We start from the raw sequence: 21,890 nt of genomic DNA on the forward strand, positions 1-21,890 counted from the left end.
TAGAGCATGACCATGTATTGAAAGAGGAGAAATTTGACACTATGAGCCGGGATGTATGCGACATGAAAAATGTATGCACAAACAAGTCTTGGGCTGATGTATGTGGTAGCAATGTGGTTTCTAATTCCTCACTCATGCAAGCTATGGTTCAAACAAAGAATGTTGAGAATGTGGATGTGGAGGAGTTGAAGGAACGGGAGCGACGTTCCAAGAACATTGTTATTCGTGGAATTCCCGAAGAGAAGTTAGAGACACCTCCTTCTCTTGCCATTGTTATTGAAGATTTCTTCAAAACCCACTTTGGCATGTTCGGAGTTATGGTCTATGGAGCACATAGAGTGGGGAAGCAAGGAGCTCCTCGCTCGGGAGACGACCAATTGTATGCACCATGCCGGATGAGACCAAGCGAAAGATTATCCTTGATAATAGTTGGATCTATTTGAGGGATACAAAATGTTTTGTATGTGAAGATCGCACTATTAAGCAACAAAATATGCGTCGCAAGGCATATGAGGAAAAGAATAATAAAAACAAGGAGATCTCTCATGAAGAAAATGTGCCCAAGGAGGAGGCAAGTCTCTCAAGCAAATAGGGATGCGTGACCTATGAGACCGAGTTACAATTGAAAATATGCTTTTGGAATTGTAATGGATACCCATGGAATGCGGGGGTTGGCATTGATGAACTAACAAGCAAAGCCGATGTTGTACTTCTTGTTGAAACTTGGGAGCATGATACACAAAGGATTAACGGCTTGGAGGATTACAATGTACATTCATTGATGTGGTCCAAGAATCTCAAGCAACGAAGAGGACAAGGAGGGTTAGCATGTATGGTTAAGAAAGGATTGGAAGATTTTGTATCAATTGTGAAAGATGACAAGTACAAACGTTATGTATGGCTGAAAATTATGACACCAAAAAGAGCACCCATTTTTGTAGCCTGTTGCTACATTCCTCATCATGATTCTCCCTTTTATGCTTGCATGGATAGAGATCAACCATTTTCTGATTTGGAAGAGGACATTGCTTATTTCAAAGGTGAAGGTGATGTTATTGTATTTGGGGATATGAATGCTCGCACAAAAACATTGCAACATGATACTCAACAATTTGATATGCCATACATTTCAAGGGAGTTGGAGGAAGTTCACTTGTATGATCGTACTTCAATGGATGAGAAAGAGCCGGATCACTATGGAAAGTTACTTTTACACATGTGTAATAGCACGGGTATGCTCATTGCCAATGGTGTATCTTTGTGGAGTGGAACCAATGGATTTACATGTAGGAGACATAATGGGGATAGTGTGATTGACTATATGCTACTCTCTGAAGCCATCATGTATCGCATAAAGAGTTTTATGTTTGGTCAATGGACCCCGGAATCCGACCATCGCACCTTATGTATTGACCTCTCATGTGGAGAAGCAACTAAGCATGATAATCTCAGCCAAAGGAAAGAGAAGTTATCACTATGTATGGATTTCAAACGGGCACCAATGTACATTGAGATGGTTGAGCAAAAATTATGGATGACAAAGCTTCAATGTGATGCACCATTGGAAACTAAATGGGAAGCTTTCAAGAAAGCTATCTGTTCTTGTGCGGAAGAATGCTTTGCCATAAAGCATCTCCATGGTATCAACAAAGATAGATCACGCAAAAGGTGGTTTGATAAAGAATGTCAAGATGCTCGAAAGTCCTTGATAAAGCTTGATGCAACTATGGACAAAGACAACTATCAAAGTCATTTGCGTACATACAACGCATTGATTCAAAAGAAGAGAAGAAGATGGGAAGTAAAGCAACAAGAATTTCAAGTCCAAGAAAAGGCACATGCATGTGGAAGATTTTGGAGAAACTTGAGAGGCAAGCGGGTTGAGAATTTTGGTAACTTGAGTCTAGTGGATATGTACACACATTGTAGGCAATTATATGAGCAAGAAAATACTGAAAAAATGCCATTTTATGGTTCACTCCCATGTATGCCGTCTTTTTTTACTATTGAGGATGTATGCGGTGGGCTTGAAAAGGTGGCCACTCGCAAAGCGGGAGATCTTCAAGGTATCAAGCCGGAGATGATCAAATGGACGGGAGATTTTACCCATGAGTGGATGTGTGATATGTTCAACCTTGCACTTCAACATGGTATGCCTTATGATTGGAGTACTAATTGGGTTAAGCCTTTGCATAAAGGAGGGGATGTAAAGAATGTAAGCAACTACCGGACTATAATGATTGGGTCTCTTATGGCAAAGTTGTTTGGGTGCATAATGGAGATGAAATTGAGTGATTGGGCTGAAGAGAATGACAAGCGTGCAAAGGGACAAGCGGGTTTTCGTCAATGCCATAGCACCATTGATCATCTTGTCACTCTTCGTGTTCTCATGGAGGAAAGTCGGTTGAAAGGCAAGCGATTGTATTGTTGTTTTGTGGACTTTAAGAAAGCCTTTGATATGATCCCACGTAACAATTTGTGGAGAAGGATGGAAGAACTCCAAGTGCCAAGTGAGTTTATGCTTGCGGTTTCTCGAATCTATGAGAAGGTGATTTGTCGATTGCGCATGGGAAGAGAAATTTCAGAAATTTTTGTAAGCACTATTGGGGTTAAACAAGGATGTCCATTGTCACCAACTCTATTTGGTCTATGCATTGATCAATTGGAAGAAATGGTACTTGACTTTATGCAAGAAGAAGGCATTGAAGAGGTCACTATTTGCAATGCGGTAATCATGCTTTTGTTGTATGCGGATGATGTAGTGCTTCTAGCACACACTTTAGAAGATGCACAAAAGCTTATGGTTGTCCTTGAGAACTTTTGCTTGCATAGTGGGCTGATTGTAAATGAATCCAAAACAAAGGTTATGCTTGTGAAAACCAACCATAAGGAGAAGCCATGCATTGTGTACAACAACGAGACACTTGAAGTTGTTGAGAGCTTTAAGTACCTTGGCCTTGAGGTTCCATCCAATCACAAGTGGCATGAATGTGCTATGCGTCGTTTGGAAGCGGGAAAGAGAGCATATTATGCATTTGAGAACATGTGTAATGCGGGAAACATCAAGTGTTGGGTTCTCAAGAAGTATCTTTTTGATGCATTGGTGACACCGTTCTTCTTTATGGAGTTGAAGTGTGGGGCGGGAGCATCTCAAAGTCTACTTGGAAAGAGTTTGAGAATGTCCAAAAGCGTTTTCTTACAAACTTTCTCCAAGTTAAGACACAAACACCATATATGCTCCTACTTCTTGAGTCGGGATCTCTTCCAATTGAGGTTATGGGCATGGAAAGGGTTGTGGAGTACATGATAAAGATGCGTCAAAACCCCTCACATCGACTTCCTACAATTGCATGGGAAGCAAGCGAAAATGTTCAAAAGACGCATAAAAGCAAGATCTTGAGCACGGGATGGATGCAAGACATAAAGAAGTGGTTTGGGAGATGGGATGCATTACACTTGCTACATGATGCTTCAATTGACTCTCAAGTGAATGAAGCTTTTCTACAACGCCAATGTATTACGGCTTGGGAGAAATCCGGTGGGTCACGCTTCATACATTACACCACCTATATTGCCCCCAACTACAAAACCATGTTCTTCGCTGAGAGAGGAAACCGTACTCACACTTACATGCTTGAGCCTATTCCCTTGTCCGCGATACGCACTATCGCAGCAATTCGGCTTAGCTCCCATTTCCTTCGATGCGAGATAGGGCGTTGGGGCAATGGAGAAGAGTCACATCGATTGTGCACATTATGCTCACTGCAAGTTCGAGAGTCTGAGTACCACACACTAGTAGAGTGCTCAGCTTTTGATCACATCCGAACTTGCTTCTCTCACATTTTCAGCCATAACTTAGACCTACACACGTTCCTCTCCCAGCCAAAGTGTGGGCTCTCCATTGCGACTCTCATCACTACAATTTTGGAGCATCGAGAGTCACTCATCAGCCATACACATACTACATCACATGTAACTTTGGTCCCATAGGTCATATTTGACCTCCGAGGACGATAATAAAATCTATCTATCTCTCTCTCTCTCTCTCTCTCTCTCTCTCTCTCTCTCTCTCTCTCTCTCTCTCTAACTCTTTGTCTCTCTTCTTCTTCTTCTCTCTCTCTCTCTAACTCTGTCTCTCTTCCCTCCTTCCCTCTCTCTCTTCTTTTTTCTTCTTCTCTCTCTCTCTCTCTCTCTCTCTCTCTCTCCTTCTCTCTCTATCTCTCTATCTAACTCTCTCTTTCCTCTCTCTCTCAACTTTTTTTCCTTCTCTCTCTAATTCTTATTCTCTATCTCTGTTTCTACTTTCTCTCCATGACTCTCTCTCTCTTCCCTTCCTCCCCTCTTCTCTCTCATCTCTCTCTCTAACTCTTTGTCTCGCTCTCTCTCTCTCTCTCTCTCTCTCTCTCTCTCTCTCTCTCTCTCTCTCTCTCTCTCTATATATATATATATATATATATATATATATATATATATATATATATATATATATAAAAGTGTGTATATGCATACACACACACAAGCGCGTGTGCACATACACACACACATATATATAATTAAATATAAAAGTTTTTATATATACATACACACGCATATATATATGTGTGTGTGTGTGAATATATAAATATATATATATACATAATATTTATATATTCACACACACACACATATGTATATATTTATAAATGCATATATATATATATATATATATATATATATATAAGTATGTATTTATATAGATATATGTGTGTGTATAATAATCTAAGTATATAACTAAACATTTATTATTTGCATTTATTTTTTTAGTTTCAATATATAATTGTATATTTATTTAATCTTTAATGATAAAAATTATCATACATACACATACATGCACACATGGACACAGACCCACATGCATCCTAATGTGTCTCAAAGTTTGTGTTTATGTGCATGTGTGTTGTGGGAGTGTGTTGTGGGGAGAAATCTATGCATAACATTATCAAAGTGCATCTTGCAATCAATCAAGTTTTTTAGTCTCGTTGGTAGGGTGATTCCCTAAGAGTGGGAGGTCTTGTGTTCACGTCCCCTCATTCCATTTTGTGAGGAAAGCCTCATGGCACATGCCACTTGGCAACACATGCCACATGGCATGCCATGTGGGCATATGCCTACATGACAATACATGTGGCACATGCCACGTGGGATGCCATGTAGGCACATGCCATGTGGCACGTGTTGCCACACATGCCACATGGCAGCACGTGTCACGTGGCATGTGCCACATGTATTGTCTGTTCACCGGCAATACACGTGGCACATGCCACGTGGCAGTATGTGCCATGTGGCCATGTGCCTACATGAGGCTTTCCTCACAAAAATGGGAGGGAAGGGACTTGAATAGAAGACCTCCCCCTCTTAGAGAATCACTCTACCCAATACACTAAGGCACTCAAAATTGACTACAAGGTGCACTTTCATAATGTTAAGCACAAATTTCTCCCCACAACACACATGCACACAAACACAAACTTTGAGACACATTAGGATGCATGTGTGTCTGTGTGTGTGTGTGTCTATATGTGCATGTATGTGTATGTGTGCGTGTGATAATTTTTATCATTAAAAATTAAATAAATATACAATTATATATATTAAAATTAAATTAAAAATACAAATAATAAAGTTTTAGTTATATACTTAGATTATTATACACACATATATCTATATAAGTACGTACTTACATACATACATACATACATATATATATATATATATATATATATATATATATATAGAGAGAGAGAGAGAGAGAGAGAGAGAGAGAGAGAAAGTAGAGAGAGACGGGGGAGCGAGACAAAGAGTTAGAGAGAGATTAGGGGAGAGAGAGAGAGAGAGAGTTATGGAGAGAAACTAGAGAGAGAAGAGAATAGAGAGATAGTTAGAGAGAGAAAAAGAAAGGGAGAGAAAGAGAGAGAGTTAGACAGAGAAAGTAGAGAGAGAGAAGGACGGGAAGGGAGGGGAGGGAGAGAGTTAGAAAGAGAAAGTGGAGAGAGAGAGAGAGAGTTAGAGAGAGAAGAAGGAAAAGAAAGAAAGAGAGAAGAAGAAGAGAGACAAAGAGTTGGAGAGAAAAAGGAGATAGAGAGTTAGCGAGAGAAAGTAGAGAGAGAAGAAGAAGAGAGTTAGAGAGAGAGGGAGAAAAGAGAGAGTTAGAGACAAAAGAAGAAGAAAAAGAGAGTTAGAGAGACACAGAGACCTAGAGAGAGAGAGAGAAGAGGAGAGAGGGAGCAAAGAGAAAGAGTTAGAGAGAGCGGAAGAGAGTTAGAGAGAGAAAGTAGAGAGAGTTAGGGAGAGAGAAAGAGAATAAGAATTAGAGAGAGAAGAGAGAGTGTGGGAGTCAGGGAGGGGAGATGGAGAGGGAAGGGAGAAAAGTGAGAGTGTGGGAGTTGGAGAGGAGAATTAGAGAGAGAGAGAGAGAGGAGAGAGGGGGGGGGAGAGAGAGAGAGAGAAGAATTTTTTTGGAATCAAGAATCTGCTCGTCCGATTCCAAAAAGCGCTCGCGAGAAACAGCTCGTCTAAAAATATATCCCTGTGTGTGTGTGTGTGCACGCGCGCGCACGTGCACGAGAGAGAGAGAGAGAGAGAGAGAGAGAGAGAGAGAGAGAGAGAGAGAGAGAGAGAGAGAGAGAGAGAGAGGGAGGGACGCATGGAGGAATAAGAAGAGAATTTTTATTATCATTTAAGAACAATCCAAACAAATATCAAAGATCTACTCGACGAGTCTTGATCTCAAGATCTATTAAGAAAGAGAGAGGGAATTACCATCTTCTTGGAGTGATTATAGGGACTAAACTACACCCTCCTCGCTTGTGCATACAGACACACACACCCACCTACAAATATGTGCACGCGTGAGACCCAATGGCCATGATTTTCTTGGCCAAAGCAACACGCAGATCACACACTACTACATCTATAGCTCCCTTTATCATAGACCCTCTCTTTAACCTTTCAAATACTTGTTAAGTATGGAGCCTGATTTACCCTTGTAATTTTCTGTGATAAAAGCGCACATTTGTAAGGCCCCCATTTTGAGGAGAAGTCATCGTCCGTGAAGGAAAATCACTCAACGGAAACCAAAATTTTCACGGCCAAGAATCAAGGGCAACTTTAAGGGCCTCGGGGGTGGAAGCCCCCGAGACCTTTTTTTTCCCTCGTTCGAATATTTCTTTTCGCCCGAATATTATGGCCGGACGGCAGCCGAAAAGTGGTCGGAAAACAACCGTCGGTTGGCCGGTGGCCGGTGGTCGGAAGTCAATGGACGGTGGCCGGTGGCCGAATTCAAAAGCGGACTTGTCTTCTCAAGGGCGGCCACACATGGGCGGATTGGAGGGTCCGATTTGGACTTATCTACACAAGGGCGGCTACACATGGCTGCGTCTCATGAGAGAGGGCAGCCCTTTTGGCCTATAAAAGGAGGCCATTTCTACACACATTTCATAGTGAAGTTGATGCAACAAGGTGAGTGTGAGGTGGTGAGAGTGAAGCAAGGCGGGAGCTCCATTAAGGGTATAATCCCTTTGTAAACTACTTCTTGTTTTGAAGTACTAAAGCCATTGAGTGGCTGCTTTCCCGTGGACGTAGCCCACATTGGGTGAACCACATATATCGTGTGTACTCTCTCTCTCTCTCTCTCTCTCTCTCTCTCTCTCTCTCTCTCTCTCTCTACTCTATAGTGTGAAATCTATCTCTCTTTATTAAGGAATCTACTCAAATATATATTTAGCTACATCTTATTTCCTAACAACTAGTATCAGAGCAAGGTTTGCTCGTAGCTAAATTATCTCAAGGAAAGGATTCCTTGAATTGAGTGGGAGTTATGGCGAAGGAAGGGAAGCTCAAGATTGAGAAGTTCAACGGCAAAAACTACCAACATTGGAAGATGCAGATTGAAAACTATCTCTACCAGAAGGACCTCTATTTGCCACTAGGCGGTCTTGCAAAGAAGCCCACAACGATGGCAAATGAAGCATGGATTGTCCTTGGTCGAAAGGCACTGGGAACAATCGGATTAAGCTTGGCATCAATGGTGGCCTTCAATGTTTTGGAGATGAAGACCACGGAGGACTTGATGAAGTCACTTGACGACTTCTACGAGAAACCATCGGCATCCAATAAGGTATTTCTTATGAAGCGCTTGTTCAATCTAAAGATGGCAGAGAATGGTTTAGTTGCAGAACACCTAAATGACTTTAACACAAACATAAGTCAACTTCGATCGGTGAAAATCAATTTCGATGATGAAGTGCGAGCTCTCCTTATACTATCATGTCTACCGGATAGTTGGGACAGCCTTGTGATGGTTGTAAGTAATTCTATTTCTGGCACAAATACTCTTAAGTTTGATGACGTTGTGGGTGTTCTCCTAAGTGAGGAAATACGAAGGAGAAGCACAGGAGAATCATCAAGTGCTGCATTGTCAGTGGAAACAAGAGGAAGGCCTAAGGAGAGGTTCAAAAACCAAAAGGGTCGTGATCGCTCAAGGCGGAGCAAGTCACGCATAAAGTCAGTTCTTGAATGTTGGAACTACGGCAAGAAGGGCCACGTCAAGAAGGATTGATGGTCCAAGAAGAAGAAGGAGACAGAGTCTCAAGACAACAAGCCAACATCGGAGGCCAATGTGGCAGGTAAAGTGGAGGAAGATGCTCTAATTCTCTCATTAGACAATGTGTCTAATTCCTGGATAGTAGATTCCGGGGCTTCATTCCATGCGACACCACACAAGCAACATTTCCAAGACTACACCAAAGGTAATTTTGGGTATGTATACTTGGGAGATGATGAAGCTTGTGAGATTGTCGGCAAAGGTACAGCTTTTGTCAAAACTGCTAACGAAAATGAATGGAAGCTTAAAGATGTTAAGCATGTTCCTTCTCTTTGCAAAAATTTGATCTCTACAGTACAATTGGACGATGAAGGTCACAATATTGCATTCGGAAACAAACGGTGGAAGATCTCAAAGGGATCTTTGGTGGTTGCCAAGGAAGAAAAGGTCGGTACACTTTACTTGTCTACTGTTAGCACGCAACCTTCAACTTGTGTAGCAGCTACAGAAGTTGACAGTGCGGTGTGGCACTACCGATTTGGGCATATGAGTGCCAAAGGAATGCAAATCCTTCAAACAAAGAATCTTCTACCAGGTTTGAAAGAAGTGGAATTAGAGTTCTGTGAAGATTGTGTTTATGGTAAACAAAAGAGGGTAAAATTTCAAAAATCAGGAAACGAAAGAAAAAATAAAAAACTTGAATTGGTTCATTCTGATGTTTGCGGGTCCTGCAAGTACACCATCACTTGGTGGCTCATTGTACTATGTAACATTCATAGACGATGCGACTAGAAAAACGTGGGTTTATGTCATGAAGAATAAATCCGATGTATTTTCCATATTTCAAAGGTGGAAATCCTTTGTGGAGAATGAAACAGGTACCAAGGTTAAATACCTCAGATCCGACAATGGAGGCGAATATTCTAGCCAAGCTTTTGAAAGCTTTTGTGCTAGCAATGGCATTCGGAGACAAAGGACAACCCCAAGGACACCTCAACAAAATGGAATTTCGGAAAGGATGAACATGACAATCATGGAGTGAGCACGAAGCATGCGGCTACATGCAGGCCTACCGCTTGAGCTTTGGGCAGAAGCTGTAAGTACGTCTGTGTACTTAATCAATCGGTCACCCTCAACGGCATTGGATGGGGGAGTTCCAAAAGAGGCATGGACAGGTAAACCGGTGAATTATGCATTTCTCAAAGTGTTTGGGTGTGAGGCTTTCATGCACATTGATAGAAGCCTAAGATCAAAGCTAGATGCAAAGTCCAAAAAGTGTTTCTTCATTGGCTATGGAGAAGGTGACTTTGGGTATCCCCTATGGAATCCTGAAGATGGTAAAATCTTAAGGAGTAGACATATAATTTTTAACGAACAAAATATGTACAAAGATTACTTGGAAAGAAAACAAACAAAAGAAATAGGTGATGAGTACATGGAGCTTGAGGACGGTGAAGACTCAAGGACTGCAAACGGTGACAATGTGCAACAACGTCAACCAAATGAGGAGCGTCAACCTATTCCCCGAAGATCTACAAGAGCAAGTAGACCTCCAGAAAGGTTTGTTCCTTCCTTCAACCATCTCTTGATCTCAGATTCTGGAGAGCCGGAATCATACGAAGAAGCTATGCAACATGAATCCAAAGAAGAATGGATGAAGAGCATGCAAGTGGAGATGGACTCACTACATCGCAACCAAACATGAGAGTTGGTTGAGTTGCCTAAAGGTAAGCGGGCACTTCAAAACAAATGGGTGTACAAGGTGAAGGAAGAAGAAGGTGGGAAGAAAAGGTACAAGTCTAGGCTTGTGGTAAAAGGGTTTTCTCAAAAGAAAGGTATTGACTTCAACTTGAAATATTTTCTCTTGTTGTAAAAATGAACTCAATTAAGCTTGTCTTAAGCCTTGTGGCTGCTCATGATCTAAATCTCGAGCAAATGGATGTAAATACGGCATTCCCTCACCGTGACTTAGAGGAGGAAATCTACATGCTTCAACCAAAGGGGTATGAAGTAAAAGGTAAGGAGAAAACGGTTTGCAGATTAAAGAAGAGCTTGTATGGTTTCAAGCAAGCATCAAGACAATGGTACTTGAAGTTTGATCAATGGATGTTGGATCATGGATTCACAAGATGCAACTCGGATCACTGCGTCTACGCGAAGAATTTGGGAGATGGAAAATTCATCATCCTAATGTTGTATGTTGATGACATGTTGATTGCAAGTGCTAACATGCAGGACATCAAAGACCTAAAAGAGGAGCTGTCTAAATCTTTTTCAATAAAAGATTTAGGTGCTGCAAAGAGGATACTTGGTATGAAAATATCAAAGGACAGGACGAAGAAGACAATAAAGCTATCTCAAGAAGATTACATCAAGAAGGTATTAGAAAGGTTTGCAATGATAAATGCAAAACCAGTTTCTACACCTTTGGCTGGTCACTTTAAACTAACGAAGGATATGTGTCAAGAGGAGACAGCCTATATGTCTAAAGTTCCATATGCTGCAACGGTAGGTTCTCTAATGTATGCTATGGTCTGGACAAAGCAGACATTGCACATGCAGTGGGAGTTGTGAGTAGGTTCATGGACAACCCGGGTAAAGAGCATTGGCAAGCTGTGAAGTGGATACTTAGGTATCTAAAAGGGACAACAACAAATGCTTTGTATTTTGGAGGAACTGATATTTTTCTAGAAGGGTATGCTGATGCAGATATGGCAGGTGACAAAGATACTCGAAGGAGCACTACTGGCTATGTCTTCACGGTTGGAGGCACAGCAGTAAGCTGTGCTTCAAAACTGCAGAAAGTGTTCTCACTTTCTACCACGGAAGCAGAGTATGTAGCGATGAGGGAGGCAAGCAAAGAAATTATGTGGCTTCACAGATTCTTAGAAGAGCTTGGATTCAAACAAGACAATTGTGTCTTGTATAGTGATAGCCAAAGTGCTATCCATCTTGCGAAGAACTCAACCTTTCATTCAAGGACAAAGCACATTGAGGTGAGATATCACTTCATACGCACTCTTTTGGAAGAGGGACAGCTAAAGCTAGGAAAGGTGCATACAAGTGAAAATCCTGCAGACATGTTTACAAAGGTGGTCAACAAGGAGAAGTTGAGCTTTTGCTCATCTTCAATCGGCATTCAAGGATAAGAAGCTAGGATGGAAAGCAGTCGCAGGTTTGGTTTGGAGATCAGTCTCCAAGTGGGAGATTGTTAAGTATGGAGCCTGATTTACCCTTGTAATTTTCTATGGTAAAAGCGCACATTTGTAAGGCCCCCATTATGAGGAGAAGTCATCGTGCGTGAAGGAAAATCACTCAACGGAAACCAAAATTTTCACAGCCAAGAATTAGGGGCAACTTTAGGGGCCTCAGGCACGGAAGCCCCCGATACTTTTTTCCCCCTCGCCGGAATATTCCTTTTCGCCGGAATATTATGGCCGGATGGCGGCCGAAAAGTGGTCGGAAAACAACCGTCGGTTGGCCGGTGATCGGAAGTCAATGGCCGGTGGGTGGCCGGTGGCCGAATTCAAAAGCGGACTTGTCTTCTCAAGGGCGGCCACACATGGGCGGATTGGAGGGTCCGATTTGGACTTATCTACACAAGGGCGGCTACACATGGCTGCCTCTCTTGAGAGAGGGCAGCCCTTTTGACATATAAAAGGAGGCCATTTCTACACACATTTCATAGTGTGAAGTTGATGCAACAAGGTGAGCGTGAGGTGGTGAGAGTGAAGCAAGGCGGGAGCTCCATTAAGGGTATAATCCCTTTGTAAACTACTTCTTGTTTTGAAGTACTAAAGCCGTTGAGTGGCTGCTTTCCCGTGGACGTAGCCCACATTGAGTGAACCACGTATATCGTGTGTATTCTCTCTCTCTCTCTCTCTCTCTCTCTCTCTCTCTCTCTCTCTCTCTCTACTCTGTAATCTTTTGTGTGTGAAATCTATCTCTCTCCATTAAGTAATCTACTCAAGTATATATTTAGCTACGTCTTATTTCCTAACAATACTCACTACAAATAAAAAACCTAATAACGTCGACAAACACAACCCTCATGTAGATTTGCATTGCACTTCCCTAGTAGGCCACCATCATGATCCTTCACCTTGTTATAATTATAAACTAAAATATCAAAGAAACTTTCAATTTAATACTTCATATCATATTCATGCCTAAGACTCTTCTTCACTAATAAAATAAAAAGGAAGTCAAGTAATGTAAAGCCATGAAATGAAGGGACCTTGGAAATTAAACAAGACTACCTTGTTTTCATGAAAAAGTTAGATTCAATAAGATTAGAAAAATTGAGCCTACAATCACGTCATTTGTGTGTGTGTGTGTGTGTGTGTGTGTGTGTGAGAGAGAGAGAGAGAGAGAGAGAGAAATAGATAGATTGAATTATCGTCCACGGGGGTCAGATATGACCCATGGGACCGAAGACAAAACATTGCATGGTTGCTTTCAAAAGAAGCATAGGTACATATCAGTTAAGGATTGAGAGTCCATCGAGAAGGTAATGGAAGAGAAAAGGGGACACAATCTGAAGGGGGTCAGGTGGAGGTGGAGCCGGTTTGGGAGTTCGAAACTCTTGGATGATGGCTTTAACCTCGGTAGACTGCCCATTTACCTTGTTTGCGGCCTTCGTGCATCTTCTTTAGCTCACTTGCTTTGGACTTGAGTTGATTCAGAGTCAATTCTTCAGTAATCCAAAACTTTTGTCCCTTGAGGAGATGAGACCGATGTAGTAGCTTCCACCGCTCTTCCTTGTCCGAGAGAGAGAGAGAGAGAGAGAGAGAGAGAGAGAGAGAGAGAGAGAGAGAGATGGCCTCACCCTAGAGACTCGCGAAGAAGGAGTGCCCATGTGCAAGTCGTGAGGTTGTGGGATGTCTCCATGTGGGCAATTGCTTTAATGAAGCAGTGTTGAGAGTATGAGAGACACTGATGCATTTGAGAACATGTGTAATGCGGGAAACATCAAGTGTTGGGTTCTCAAGAAGTATCTTTTTGATGCATTGGTGACACCGGTTCTTCTTTATGGAGTTGAAGTGTGGGGCGGGAGCATCTCAAAGTCTACTTGGAAAGAGTTTGAGAATGTCCAAAAGCGTTTTTTTACAAACTTTCTCTAAGTTAAGACACAAACACCATATATGCTCCTACTTCTTGAGTCGGGATCTCTTCCAATTGAGGTTATGGGCATGGAAAGGGTTGTGGAGTACATGATAAAGATGCGTCAAAACCCCTCACATCGACTTCCTACAATTGCATGGGAAGCAAGCGAAAATGTTCAAAAGACGCATAAAAGCAAGATCTTGAGCACGGGATGGATGCAAGACATAAAGAAGTGGTTTGGGAGATGGGATGCATTACACTTGCTACATGATGCTTCAATTGACTCTCAAGTGAATGAAGCTTTTCTACAACGCCAATGTATTACGGCTTGGGAGAAATCAGGTGGGTCACGCTTCATACATTACACCACCTATATTGCCCCCAACTACAAAACCATGTTCTTCGTTGAGAGAGGAAACCGTACTCACACTTACATGCTTGAGCCTATTCCCTTGTCCGCGATACGCACTATCGCAGCAATTCGGCTTAGCTCCCATTTCCTTCGATGCGAGATAGGGCGTTGGGGCAATGGAGAAGAGTCAAATCGATTGTGCACATTATGCTCACTGCAAGTTCGAGAGTCTGAGTACCACACACTACTAGAGTGCTCAGCTTTTGATCACATCCGAACTTGCTTCTCTCACATTTTCAGCCATAACTTAGACCTACACACTTTCCTCTCCCAGCCAAAGTGTGGGCTCTCCATTGCGACTCTCATCACTACAATTTTGGAGCATCGAGAGTCACTCATCAGCCATACACATACTACATCACATGTAACTTTGGTCCCATAGGTCATATTTGACCTCCGAGGACGATAATGAAATCTATCTATCTATCTATCTATCTCTCTCTCTCTACCCACCCGAAAAGACCATCCAATTGCTTTTTGACTCCCCTACTAGGCGACTGATGTACTCCCTGCATGCGGTGCCCATCGGGAAATAAGCAACTCTTGATCAACTTCTTCAACGTGTCTAATGGATGCCTCTCTCTCTCTCTCTCTCTCTCTCTCTCTCTCTCTCTCTCTCCCCCCCCCCCCACCACCCGATAGGACCACATAACTACTTTTTGACTCCCCCGCCACATGACTAATAAACTCCCTGCATGCCCGTCGGCGTGGCAACGAGCATATTACACTCTCCTTCTATCAATCTCCTTTCTCCCACAACTCTAGGCTAGTGCCACCTGGCCACTTGAGAATGGCTCTCCCTTATAGTGTTTTATAGATTTATAAATTCTCTTTTCTTTTCTTAATGTATTTGACTTTTTTTTTATAATGCCGTTAGAGTTTGATTTGGATTAACTCAAAATAATACATGCAAAAGCTGGCATAACCTTTGCACAGGGGCTTCCAAAATATACAAAACAAATCAGTTCAATGGGCACAAAGCCCTAAGAGGGATTTGAGAGCATTGACCTTAATCCATGTTACAAAATTTTTGTAGTTGTGCTATATTTGTGTCAAGGTCCTATCTTCTTCTTCTTGGCAAGCCACTTGTAGCACTAGTTCTACATGCAACACTCCATTCTTTTAAGGAATTGTTGTTCATTCCTAGAAACCCATTTGGCTTTTAGGACTACAACTCTAACTATACAAATTCCTATCCTCTGATCTTCATTGTCCAAGTGAGTGGAACCAAGCGCTAGGTCTCATCTAAATAAAGGTGTGCCTAGCTAGCAAAACACCCATCTACAAACTCTTCCAATGAAACTCTAGATCGTGGGACATTCCCATATGAAGTGGGATATGATTTCAATTTTCTCGTTGCATTTGATGCAGATTCCATTGCCAAGACCCCTCACTTTGGTCTTATCTCCGATCAACAAAAAACCAAAAAGCATTTTCCAGAGGATGACCAGAATGTGATTGACTTATATTAAAACACAAAAAAAATGAAATGCGATTGTAAACACATATTAAAAACCTACTCCTCCATAACTCTCAATCCCCCCCCCCCCCAACAACAACTTTAGCACGCCTTTTTGACTTCTCGCCTTATAACTCAAAAAGGGTAGATTGTGCATTTATCAAGTTTTATACAAAGAGAAAGGAGAGCATACTTCATACATCAAATACATCTAGTCTGTAAATTGACTTGGCAAGTCATAAAAGTATGCTTCAAACATTCAAAGAAAGAAAATAATTTTGTAACAAGTGTGCTATTTTTTTTTCTTAAGGCAATACTCTCCCCAAAAGGGAGAGTGGAAATGAATTATATAAGCTAAAACCAGTAATATGCACCTTGGAAACCAAAATTATCACGATTCAGCCAAGTACTGGATCCCACGAAGTCCAAAATCAAAGAAGACAAGGCAACATAGCCAAAGAAGATTGCACAATAGCAAGATTTGAAAAAACCCTTATCACACCGATAACGGAAGAAGTTTTTTGAGTGCACAAATTGCATCCAATTGCATTGTGTCCGGTTGCGTACTTGAAGAAGATGAAGCCAAACCTCTTTGAGAAATTTAGTTTGAAGAACCTCCAAATCTAAGTTGTGCTTCATATGGGAATCAACAAGGGTTACCCATCGCATAGACTCTTATGAAGGAGCTACCATCCTTTCATAGGTGCACACACATAAGCGACATCGTAAACATGGTCCCAAAGCTCTCCTCTAGTTTCTATTTGCAACTTTGATTAGATTAGTTTATGGAAAGCTATGTTATTTTTGAAGATGAGGAGGTAGTATCAAAACCTCTCTCTCTCTCTCTCTCAATTGTGGTAGATTGGTCATCCCAAGTTCCTCTTGAATGACAGGTCTAGAGTCTAGCCCCACTGGATAGATCTTTGAGGTCTCTTGGGATTGTTCCTACCACAATAAATCTTTGTTTTTCTTAGGTGAGATGGGTGAATCCTAGCTTTTGTTGTGATCAATCCCATCGTACCAAGCTTTAAGTCAAGAGTTGAGGTGAAGCTCATCTTGCCCATGAGCCCCAAAACAAAGAGGACAAGACTAACATAGCCAAAGAAGATTGCGCAACACCGTGATCTAAAAAATCCCTTACCGCACCAACAAATAAAGAAGTTTTTTGAGGGAGATGGGTATAAAAGTTCACACAAATTGCATTCAATTGTGATGTGTTAGGTGATTATCCGAAGAAGATGAAGCCAATCGTCTTTGAGCAATCTACTTTGAAGAACCTCCCCATCTAAATTACAATTCATAGAAGAATCAGCAAGGTTTTCCCATCGCACAAACTTTCGTGAAGGGGTCGCCATCGTTGTAGAGGAGCATAATGTACATAAGCAACATGCTAAAAATGTCATAAACACTCTCCTCTAACTTCCATTTGCATCCTTGATTGGATTAGTCTATGAAAAGCTATGATATTTTTCAAGATGAGGAGCGAGTAGTAAATCAATCTCTCTCTCTCTCTCTCTCTCTCTCTCTCTCTACCCATTTGTGGTAGATTGGTTATCCCAATTTCCTCTTGAAATAGGTCTTGAGTTCAAGACTCATTGAATAGATCATTGAGGTCTCTTCAAATTGTTTCTACGATGATAAAATTTTCTTCTACTCATATGGGATGGGACAATCCCGACATTAGTTGTAGTCAATCCCATCTCACAGAGCCTTAAGTCAAGAGTAGAGGTGGAGCTCCACATCATGAAAATTCCATGCATTCATGTCCAAGGGGTCAATGGTAGTAAGGGCCGTGCCACACAAGGGCGCCTGGACAAGGACAAAAAGGGTCATTTGGGTGACGTTATAGTCACACACGAGTGGGTACAATATGTAACTTTACATAAACTCGATGCAATCAAGAACTTTTTTTAGCTATTTGTAGAACATGGAAGCTTTACGATGGTGTAGAGTTCAAGTTGAGTACATGCTCTTCTTGCCTTTTGGCTCAAAAAATCCGCACTCTTGTTAGGATGGGGGGAATAAATCCGAGCACTTTTCCTTCTCCATGGAAACAAAACGGGGCCAATCAATCTGCAACAGCTCAAGTCACATATGCCTGCTTGTGTGTGATAGGGGCCAAGAATAGATAGAATGAGTTGCATGGCTGTGGACCTCATCTCCTCCTTTGACTAGATTTGTTGCCCTAGCCTCTAGGTTAAAGGGGCCAATAAAAAACCGGGTCCTTGTCCTTGAACCCGTTGGCCCTTTTTAATAAAGATATTTTCTCTAGAATTGGAACACACTCAAATGCGCTCAGCTCTTGAATGTGCCCTCCCAAGCTAAAAATAGTGTAGAGCAGAATTGTCTCGCCTCTGTTTGGTGGCCTTCGAAGGGCCCCTTTATCCTAGGGGTCTTTAACTTCTATAACCAAGGATTTCACATCATCAACAAACTTTAAGGATCTGAATATCTCTCTCTCTCTCTCTCTCTCTCTCTCTCTCTCTCTCTCTCTCTCTCTCTCTCTCTCTCTCTCTCTCTCTCTCTCTCTCTCTCTCTCTCTCTCTCTCTCTCTCTCTCTCTCTCTTGTTGCACACATGGTGTAGCCACGAGCTACATTTGTTTTGTTTTAAATAATGTGGCCCACAATTTTTTAGACGAACGCTTAACGTTTGGCCAACATAGCCAATGCAATGACCCCCCCCCCCCCCCCCCCCCCCCCCCCCCCCCCCCCCCCCCCCCTCCCCTTGCGGACGCGTTTGCCACAGCCAGGAAAATCAGCAATGCGAGTCTTGCTTCTCGTTGCTTCTGCTTTGATACCTCCAAACCTGCAAGGTAAGCTCTCTCTCTCTCTCTCTCTCTCTCTCTCTCTCTCTCTCTCTCTCTCTCTCTCTCTCACACACACACACACACACACACACACACACACACACATGTGAATAGATTGCATTGCCTTTTCCTTTATACACATAGAACAATATGTTTTTCATTCAAAATTTCTTGTTTGTCAAAGTATGATTTTCCGTCAAAGCGTCTCGTTCGTTAAGAAATAGTTTTGATTTGCAAATTGGGTCATGGCCTCATGTGTGTATACGGATGGGATTGACATAGGTATTCCAAACGTTCACTCAATGTTTATCAGTAAATTGATTTGTCGTCATCAAGCATCGTCTTTTGTAGTATGTAGTCTCCATTTCTAGCCGCTACTAGCATGCAGAGAGCTAGGCAAGGCGAGGCTGATAAGCCTTCTAGGCCCTCTTGGGCAACACATTTGCACTCAACACCAGTGGGAGATGAATGGGAAGAATACGTTCCTCTTTCCTAGGATGCCACGCCTTTTGAGTAGGTTTCCTACCTCGGTTTGATGGAGGAGGCTATGCTTATGCCTCCTTCAACTGGGAAAAAACGATTCAAGGTAGAGATATCTTCGCAAGCACAGACTCCAATTGAGAAACTAGAGGTCACAAATACAAGGACTCATCCATTGGTGCATACACCACAAAAAGAAAACACAAGCACAAAAGGGACAAAGCGCTAGAGGGCAACAACAATTATATGGGATGACAAAAGCACACATACTCTCCTGCGAGTCTATGAGGAGCAGTGGGTCACACATCAAGAAGGGTAATTTGTGCTCTAAAGATTGGGAAGATTTGGTCTTTTCTCTAAATCGGGAGATCACAGGTAGCTTCAATTGAAGCATGCAAGCAACCGAATTGACACGCTAAAGAAGCTCCATAAAAAAGAGTTTTCCAAACAAAATTCTATTGGCAGTGTCCCCAACACTTGGCCCTTCTTTGACATGTGTGATGCGTTGTGGGGGAAGACTCCAAAGTGCTCAGGCATAGCTGGTGCACTTTTGACAGCGAGAGCCACATGCCTGTATCCTCCACAATAGATACACCTATAGACCTAGATGGTGTTATAGTTCATGTCAAAATCCAAAACCAGATTCTATGGATTTGGACAACGTATTTGGCAAGAAAGTCAAGCAACCAAAAAAATATAGCTTGGGCAGAGTGGCCAAGACGATCGGTGATGGAATGAAACAGATGTGTGAGGCCTACGGGCGTGCAGAAGATAAGAAGACAAGCACCTTGCGAGAGCTTGAGACTGCTAGGATGCTCCACAAGGAGAGACTCACAAGGATCAGAAAGGAGGAAGAGACGAAGCGTCACCATACCTTCGTGGAGATTGCAAAGCTTATCTCTAAGAAGCTAGAGCAGTAAGTTTATGTACACATCACCATAGTAAAATATCCATTTTCTTTGAGCACTACAAAATTTCATTGCAAAGTAATTGATATAAACGACATGTTTACTTTTGTGCAGGTGAGGTTTGTAGTCGCATTCCATTGTGTCTTTACGTGTGCGTCCCTATTCATACTCAGGTATGTCTTAACCTACTTCGTAGTTTGGATATTTGTTTGCTTGCCGTTATTTTGTCTTCCCAAATCAGCATGTTTGTTTTCAATTATAGGATAAAAGAGTGGGTTCATCTCGTTGGGATGATGACATTACTGAGTGACAGTACACTAGGCCCTGCTAACTGCATCACATGGTCAATGCTTGGAGGAATTGGAAGTTAATAATTTCTTCATACTTATGTTTGCTTATGCATGTTTGTGTTGTGGTGAGGGTGCTTGAGTCAGTGGCATGGCATTTTGCACCAAGAGTATGGCGGTGTTTTCCTCGCCAACACACATTCTTTCGTAGTGTGCACAATGTGCTTTGGTCTTCGGCTTGCCTAGAAAATCAAGATCCCTGTTGTTTTGTGTATCGCATTTTGTAGATCCTTTCTTGTGCTTCTAAACATGATTTCTCCACTATTGTCCACAAGGGGAGTTAGGTTTGTCAGAGAGCCTATTTCTCCAGAGGCTGCGCTTTCTTGCGTACTCTGGCAGCTTGCGCATGGACACTCCTCCACTTCAAAGAATGCGACTTGTATGATCAGCTCAAACGGCGAGAAGCACTCTATCGACCACTATTGCACATTCAAGGAGAGACAATACATCCTTATTTGATTGTAGACTCAGCCTACAAAGCGAGGACATTCTTGGTAAAGCCATATTGAGTGAAGAGAGGGCAATTTTTACGTGAAAAACGAGAGTTTGACAGGAAACTCTCAAAGGGAAGAGTGAAAGCGGAAAATAACTTTGGTCTCTTGAAGAATAGGTGGTGGATTTTGTGAGATCTCAATGTCGATCTTCCTTTTGCGCCCACTGTGAGTGATAGGAGTGTGTTGTTTCCTACACAACTTTGTGCAAATTCGAAGGCGAGATGAAGCCTCATGATTAGCGAGATCCACATCCCAACTCCCAAGAGTCACTTTCCAATGATGGCAGTAATCTTGCTCACCGTCAAGATGGCCTTGCGGATAAGGCCAGCCTTATGCCGTCATAGCAGCTTGAGGGTTCAAAATGCAGCAGGTTCACGTGTAGTAGGTTGTGGATTTAGTAATTATTCTTATTGTCGGACATTGATTTTTTTTAAAAAATCATGCATTTGGTACAGTGTTATTAGGCGTTTTTTGTTGGAAAAGGCTATCTTTGTGATGTTGGCAATGCGTGATTTGTTGGTTCACATGACAACTGTTGGGGGAAGAGGGGGAGATTGAATGCTTAAGCTATTCAACACATGCTCCAAAACATCACCTTCAACCTGTCCACCTCTTTTCCCAATTTCCAAGCATACACACACTATGACACACACACACACACAGAGAACATAGAATTGACATAGACATGCTTGCAAGGGAGTGTAAGAGATGTGTAAGAGATGGAGGCTAGATTAGAGAGTACACAACATAAGAGAGTTAAGGTGCCAAAAATTGAGGCCCCTCTTTTTACAACCACTTCACTTTTGTAAATGAGTGAAGCTCATTAGTTCTTGCATGACCCATAAGGGGAGTTCCCACTAGAATTATTTACAGAGCCATAGTGGCTTATTGAAATGAGATTTTAAAATACTATGCAAATATAAAATGGCCAAGAGTAATTGCCGGTGCCTCTTCATCAACTCCCCTCATTCCACTCTACAAAATCATCATCACTCAATTAGAAAATAAATAGACACCACATAATTAACCATTACGTCAGCTATCCCAATTGCAGCTAACCACTACAACAGGAGGGTGCCCAGTCTTGTAACATCCCTCCCAACAGGGATATCAACTGTCCTCAATTGCTCAATAGAGAAATCAACTGGACCGTGAGTGATGGAAAGTGTGGAGAATGTCGGGGAAGTTGCAAAAAAACTTTTCAGGCATCCATTTGGCATCCTCTCTAGGGTGGCCCTTGAAAGTCAAAAGGTAACGGTTATAGACCATGCCAGTGCATGTACTGCTGGTCTCGT

At 42.0% G+C, this 21,890-nt stretch overlaps 1 pseudogene; it reads left to right on the forward strand.

Annotated features, from left to right (window-relative positions):
- The first annotated feature begins 18,901 nt into the window (after positions 1-18,901).
- Positions 18,902-20,064, forward strand: LOC147465870 (trihelix transcription factor ENAP2-like; annotated as a pseudogene).
- The last annotated feature ends 1,826 nt before the right edge of the window (positions 20,065-21,890 follow it).

This window comes from Adiantum capillus-veneris, chromosome 1 (assembly GCF_014529385.1).
Source record: "Adiantum capillus-veneris isolate H3 chromosome 1, ASM1452938v2, whole genome shotgun sequence".
NCBI classification, from domain to species: Eukaryota; Viridiplantae; Streptophyta; class Polypodiopsida; order Polypodiales; family Pteridaceae; genus Adiantum; species Adiantum capillus-veneris.